Source organism: Capsicum annuum, chromosome 7, assembly GCF_002878395.1.
Source record: "Capsicum annuum cultivar UCD-10X-F1 chromosome 7, UCD10Xv1.1, whole genome shotgun sequence".
Classification (NCBI taxonomy): domain Eukaryota; kingdom Viridiplantae; phylum Streptophyta; class Magnoliopsida; order Solanales; family Solanaceae; genus Capsicum; species Capsicum annuum.
The window spans coordinates 177,182,231-177,190,284 of record NC_061117.1 but is presented as its reverse complement, the minus strand read 5'-3'; the positions used below and the strand labels follow the sequence as shown (position 1 = coordinate 177,190,284).

Sequence of the window (8,054 nt, the reverse complement as noted above, 5' to 3'; positions counted from 1 at the left end):
ATAGATTTTCATCAAGCTCTTGCTTAAATCTCACTATCTCACTGCGAAGTCTCACAGTCTTGCCTGATGGAAAGAATATGATGAGGAAATTTCTAGCTATGTCATCTCATGATATGATTGAATTAGCCAGCTCCACATTCAACCACCTTTTAGCTTCCCCTAAAAGTGAATGGGGAAATAGTGTTAGCTTTACATAATCTGTACTCACCCCAGGCGGAATAAATGTATCAGTAAGCTTAATGAAAGTCTGTAAGTGGATTTGTAGATCCTCGTATGAAAGCCCTGCAAACTGTCCACTACTGATGAGAAGCTGCACCATGTTGTGCTTTAACTCTAAATTCCCCCAGCTGCCGGTCTTTGAATTGGGGAAGTTAAGTTCGTTGGAAGTGGGACTGCCACTTCCCTAACTATCCTGCGTGCTTATTGTTCTGCAGTCATTATAGAAGGATTCTCTTGGTCTTCTGCAATTTGAAGAATTTAAGGGATAAAGATTGCTTCTCTCTTTCATTGATGATAAAGTTGCTCGGGTTCTGGGTTTGGTTCAACCAGTTCCCTAGCCTTTGCCAGATTATCAATCCAAAAATCTATTTCCTTCAATAATAAAATCAAGACCAAGTGTAAAAACACCAAATAAATCTAAAACTAAAACCAAAATAAACAATTGCTAAAATACAATTCCCCGAAAACAAGAGCAAAAACTTGATAGCGCCCAAGCATACACGCAAGTATACGTGGTCTTATCAAGTAGTAAAGTGGCCTTGAAGAAGTCAAGTATCGATCCCACAGAGGCTTGATTTAACAACGATTTAATTCTAGTTTAACTTTGAAGATTAATTTGATGCAAAGGTAACCGAAAAGAGTTTTGAAGATTGTAAATTAAAAATAAATTAAACAATGCATAAATTAAAGTATTTGAGACAATCAATAGGAGAAAACCCAGGGTTAAAGCACTCCGAATAATCATACTATATTATTGAATTTTATTCGTTAACTTACTTATCTTGGTGTTGATTCGTAGGGTTAATTGCATGATCATGGTTTCCCAACCTCTAATCTTTTACCTAATATGGACATTACAACTACATCGTTGAATGGGGATGTAATAATCCAATTAAGTTAATTAAAGCTATCATCCTATGTTTGAATCAAGTAAGGCATCTAAGTACATCCATATCCTAGACACTAATTTGAATTCCTTATTTTATGAAAGAATACAAACCCCACTTTGTTTATTCTCACGTTCTATCTCCCTATTCCCTCTTTCGAGATCAAAAGGTCAACAATATATGTATTTTACAGGTGATCAATCCATAAAATAATTAAAACAAGAATAAACAAACAACCAAATATGATAAGCAAAATTTAACGAATTTAATCCAAAACAATAGTACTCATTTTCTTGGCTTTAATCCCGGAAAGAAGGTTTTTAGCCGATAATATTTATAATCATGATCCAAATAATTGAATACATTATATGATAATTAAAAAATAATTAACGAATAAAAAAACCTAATTAATAGTAGCTGCCTCCACGTTAATCTCCAAAAATGTCTAAGCACCGTCTCCACCGCTTTCATCTTCAATGTTGTCCAAGATTGTGTATATAATATGCTTATCCTAATCATTGTAGGATTAAACAAAAATGCACATGGTTTTCAAGATTATTCCAAAGAGATTCCCTCCATATTCCCATCAGTAGCATAATTATGTGCAATCCATTATATTAATAATCAAATAAGCAGCCTTGTCTAATTTGGATTGTCAATATTGAGCGGTGGAATCAAACATCGACGCACGCAGTAGTGTCCCAAAATGGAGGGTGTGTCGTACGCATATCGCATGCCTTCACTGGAATTTGCCTCTCATAATTTTTCTAAGGCATGGGAGCACTGATATACAGCATGTGATGCACGCTCATCACGCGCACACACGGGATATTGTGTACAAAATTTTGGTTAAGTCTTTATCATCCCATTTTTCATCCCTTGTATCGTGGTGTATTTCCCATGATTTTTCAGCCTTTATATCATTGATATATCACCGTATTCAGATCACAAAGCTTTCTACAACATCACACACCACTAATTAGAGATCATAACATTATAATATTCTCAACGACGAACCAAAACAAGAGCTAAGATAAGGTTAATTCACAATGATCTTCAACTTTATGTTTCGACTATTGACTTATTCAAATTAAACTTTGTACCTTACAAAAAAGTTATTCCACTAATAATTACACATTTGAATCATATGAAACTCATTAAACACATTAGAATCGATCGAAACAAACTCGACACACACCTAGCTTAAGCTAGTAAAACTAGTTTTTTCGGATTGAACTCTAAATGACTCAATTAAATACAAACTTGATTGAAAAACACGTGGAACCTTGTAATCACATGCTTGGAAACTTAGATGCTTATTTATATCTTATTAACACATAAAGCACATGGATTATCCTCAAAATAAGGTTAAATAAACTAGAATAGTAAGACTAGAATGCGAAAATATACCCAACATCAATATACTAAGGGTTAGAGTCCCAAGGTCGATTAAGAAGGATCAAAAGGGTTTGAGGTTAGAGTCCACTTGATTAATATTACCGAGAGGTGAGTTTAGAGTCCACTTGGTTAATATGACTTGGACATTCAAAGTTTCTAAACTATATGAGTTGGAGGTTAGAGTCCCCCATTTCATGCTTTATGATTGAGTGCTTCAAAATGCATGCTAAGCCTTTTTCCCTTTCCTGGAACTATATATATATATACCTGGGATTGCATATTATTTTTTAATTTGGTTGAATAATGGCACTGTTTTATCTTTATCTCTGAGTTACATGCTATCGCTTCAACCGCTAACCATCTTCGAACGTTGTATCCCCATGCGATATAGCGGCCGGAGCTTCTTATTCACTTTCTGTGCGTGATTAGGTGTTCGAGAGACTCATGTATTAACATTGAAGTGGTGAGCTTCCATACTTCGAAAGGCATACATTTCTTGGTTTTTCTACCTTATGTCATAGACTTATTTTAGACTTAGTTTTAGCTATTGTAGGGGGCATGTCCCAACATATTATTGACTTTGAATTTGTACAGGCTTTGTGGATGACTGTGGACTTGGGTATGTTGGTTTATATGTTAACATTAATGGATTAGATACTTAACACTACCAGAAAATACCCCTATGGCAATGGTTCAAAAACCGTTGCTATAGATAAAAAATCGTTCCAATTGATCTAATGCAATGGTTGGGAAGGTGTCCCATACGTGAGCGTTGACATAGATCTATGGCAACGAAATATACGACGGTTACTCTAACTTTGCCATAGACTACCTTTGGCAGTGGTTTCGAACTTATTCTGTTGGGATGGGTCCACTTATCTATAGCAACAGTTGCAAACCGTTGCAGTTGACCCTATTGCAATGATTGTGAAGCGTGCGATAACCTATTGCAACAATTTTATTATTCTATAGCAATGGTTGATAACCGTTGCAGTTGACCCTATTGCAACGCCTCTTCTTATTTTGCAACCATTTTTTCATTGCAACTTTTTTAATACCTATTGCAACGACCTTTTGATCTGTTGCAATGATTTTTTCTAGCTATTGCAACTGCTTTATATAGCTATTGCAACAATTTTTTCTTCTAATATTGTAAATACTTCAAATATCAATTAACGATTTAGATGAAATAGTCACCCTTATTGTAAATTAGTATTTACATATATAATAAATTATAATATACAATTATAAATATATACACACATCATAAAATAATACCGGTCATTTACATAGCCCGTATTGTTCTTCTTCTTCCTTTGTTCTAATATCTGTTTGTTTTGTAAAGCTGCTAGTGATCCATATGAAACAAAGCTCTTAACTTTCTTGAGATTTCTTGAACACTTCTTGATTCATGATTGTTCAACTCTGATATCTAAGTTTAGAAAATAAAATATAAAATAGGTTCATCTTGTAGGATATACCCAAAAAAACATAATCAATAACAATATACCCAATGCAATACGACCAAATTAGTCTTGTTAGTTATAGCTTATAAAACTGATAGTTACAGTTATAATACCCAATCTAACAACCAGAGTATACTGGACAGTGCTTACAATAGATTACAATCTCAAATTTATAGAACTCAAAAATGGATAGAGATTACTAAACTAAACTCAAAAGGCATGATATCTAATTCAGGCAATCAAAACATAATTTAGGTATCAAAGTAGTACAAATTACATTTGTACTCAGTCCAACCAATGGCTTTTTTTCAAGATCATACAACACCAACTTATTTGAGAGAACCAAGTCCGCAAACACTGGTTTACTTCAAAGATTTAAAAGAAAAGAAGACATCCTTTACTATCAATAGCAATTATCATCTTTAAGTTCAGAAAGATCCAAGGACACCTAAGAGCATGATTGAAAAAATTCACAAACATCTTTGATCAAATAATTTGTAGGCCTACTGGTCATACGTATTGAAATTCAGAAAGTTCGAATGGAACATAACATAAAGCGTTGTCATTCTGATAGAAACAAGTAACAAACAACTTATAGCTCTGATGAGAACACACAACTTATCGACAAGTTCAAGTATTTCCAGTTTTTAATAATTTGATACAATTTCTCATGTGTGATTACTTCATGTAATTTCAAACTTATTAGAATGACGAGTACTAAATAGTGAGCAGTGAGCACACACCTTAATTTCTCTTTTCTCAATTTCAACTTGCCCTTCAAATAGACTAGTGAGTGGTATTGCTCTGACTCCTATGACTACTATGTTAGCTTTCAAAACTCTGCCTCATTTAAGTTTGACAGCCATCATCTACAAAATGTAAACAAGAATGAGGTGAGGTAATGCGCTAAAGCTTAATGAGATTTCTTAAAATAGTGTATTCTTTAGAAAAACCTTTCCATTTGGATAGGTATCGAACCCAAAAACCATTGTACCCTTGATCATATTGACTCCCTTTTTCTTATAATAACGTTTATAGAATACAACTATGCCCTCGATGAGAAGGCAAGGCACTGTAAAAAGAAAAAGGACTATCATGAAATAGTTCAATATTGCATGTTATGCTTACACTGTGGGAACTAGAAACAATTTACTTACTGCACCACAGTTCTGGATAAACCATATCAACTTTAATATTGTTCAGTCTCAGTACAATAGTAAGCTCGAGACCGATGTAATCTCCTCTAACAACTACGGTCTTTGTATTTTTGTTAGCTTTTAATGCTTCCACAATCTTATCAGCATCATTGATTTCTCTTAATTTGAAGATATTCTTGTAATCGAAACCTTGTACACCAAAATTTGACAACTTCAAAACCTGAACAGACACAAAAAAAGTAGTTCATGTAATGACAAATGTCAAAAAGTAAACATATACAACACAACCAAATTTCCAAGAGACTCATAGTAGATCCAGTTGCAATAATAAGTTTTTGATATTTAAAAGATTCCCGACAGCACTAACAATAGTCTTTGAAGCAAGATCTTCTTTCACTATGTAGGTACTCAGGATCAATGATATGCCTGTAAGACGAGATCATATGATTCATAAGAAATGTGTCTTCAACCAGATACACCACCATATGTAACATTGATAGAAGTCACGCTTGACCATATGTTTGCAAATTATTGCCTTCTAACACATACATGACAAATTATTACCTTTCTCTGCGTACCATTCAAGAAGTTGTTTCTCTCCTCCACTTCCAATGAAAACATGAAACCCATGGGAGTCTAGCAGTTCCTGGTAGATAAATGGAATATCAAAATCGAGTAAAGCACATATTCAAATGTGTGAACAAGGACTTTAACTATGAACAAAGATAATATGCCTTTTTTGTAACACATCTTTTACTCAAGTCCGCCTCTGTACTACCACAAACTAAAGTAAAAATTAACAATTCAAGGAGAAAGAAGACTTACCTTTAGTAAAATAGTATGCCTTTCTAAGTGTGGGACATTCATAAGAAGCCACCTGAGGTAGATAAATATATTGAACAATCAGATCAAATCTAGCACTATTTTTATGAAAGAATGAAAGATTCTTAGATATGAATTTTACGCACGCTGACCAAGAAAGATTGGATTTCAGAGTAGATAAGTCAAAAATATTCCAATCGAGAGGATTAGCATCGTGATTTGGAAATCATTATGCAAAGTATACATACCGCTTCTTTGGAAATAATAGCCAGTTTCCCAAGCTTAACTCCCTGATTTGCAAATTCTCTAGCGACATACCCCTGTGAATGCAACCAAACTTGTTCAATTTATTCACAATTGCAAATTCAAAAATCTAAATGCATAAGTGGGAAGAAGTAGTAATAAACCATAAGGCAAGCAAGAAGTCACAAGGACACCTAAGAGCATAATTGAAAGAAGTCACAAACATCTTTGATCAGATAAGGATAACAATAAACCATAAGGCAAACAAGTGACATCTTTCCAAGTTTAGGATCTTAGTTATCCTATCATCAACCAATCTTATATGTAAAATATGTGCACTCCTACTTGACATCTAATGAATCATTGTATTGTGTCAAAAATAAAGAATCCCTTTCAGTATAAAAGCTTCCTACCTGGACTTAAGTACCAGGAGCTAATGTTCATGTCAGCTTTGCCTGCCAAATAGAGAGTATTGCAGCAGAGCTACTAATAACAAGAAGGTTAGAGCAATTTCAGAAGTAAAACTAGAAGCACCTGACATAGAGTGAGCACCAACTAAATGTACTGAACCAGTAATTTTATCCTTCAATCCAATGCTCGATAAGCCTGCAGTAAACCACAAATTATATTTTGATGAGTTGATACAGACTTAATATTAGAGGCAGGAACATCATAGGTCTCTTTATATTTAAATTTTCAAGAAGACATGCAACATCATTTAGTTTGTCATATGTAAAGAAATTACTGATATTACTAAATATGATCTTTGTAGTGACATGCACTTGTCACTGTGAAAGAGACTTGGAGAAGTATTGCAACAACAGTTTCTGTTTAAACTTTGTTTAGAATATCAAAATCGGGAAGCAGCATGAAAATATAATGAGAATCCCAACACTGACCAAGGACAACATACTATTACCCATATACCATTGTCAAAACTCAAAAGGGTCAACATCTAATGAAGGATTTATTTGCCAAATAAGAAAAAAATCTACACCTTAGCTTAACTACAGGACCACAACAAACAACAATCTTAATGACTATAGAAATATGTTACATGCCTGCAGGCACCAAACCTTGATGTAAAAAAAATAATGTTACCATGTGCAATTAAAATAGTAGTCACACTAACTTGTCGTGTACATTAAATTGGAATATAGTTGACAAGAAGAACATGCATCAGACAACAGAGAACAAAAGTAGTATCATATAGATCCAACACGGGTGAGGAATATAAACTAGTTCAAACATCTACTCGACTTGGTAAGAAACACGGACATATAATACATATTGAACAAAGAAAAACCTAAGGAAATAATCCCAAAGTAACTCAAGCACCCTCATTTTAAGAATTTTAGGTGAAAAAACATTACACATGGGATAGATACCCAAAAGTAATCACTAACTAGTCACCACATTTTTCTTTCAGTATTGCCTCATTGCTGGCCATTTCTGTACCTCGCAAAGAATATTAAATTTCCGTATATTTCACAAGGTCATCTTCACAAAGGGAATTTAGCAAATAATTAAGCAAGATCAGACGATCAAAAATCCAAAATCAACAATTAGGTCAATAATCAAAGTGAAGGAGAAGAAAACCCCAAAATAAAAACTCAAAAAATTAGGTCAAAATGATCAATTAGAAGACAAACTAACCTTCAAACCAACAAATTAGAAGAAAGCCCCAAATTTGATCAGAAATTGAAGTGGTGGTCGGACCAGTGGTGCAACTTTACTACTTCTTGGAGGATGCTGCCGCAGCTGAGATTAGTAGAGTACAAATCTGGCAGTGGCTGAAATATGACGAATTTGGGGTGAAAGTGAACTCAAATGGTCGTATATAATAGCTGAGGATAGATACA

General features: G+C 34.0%; 1 pseudogene; it reads right to left on the bottom strand.

Annotated features, from left to right (window-relative positions):
* Positions 1–3,852: 3,852 nt before the first annotated feature.
* Positions 3,853–7,642, bottom strand: LOC107876653 (annotated as a pseudogene).
* Positions 7,643–8,054: the final 412 nt, after the last annotated feature.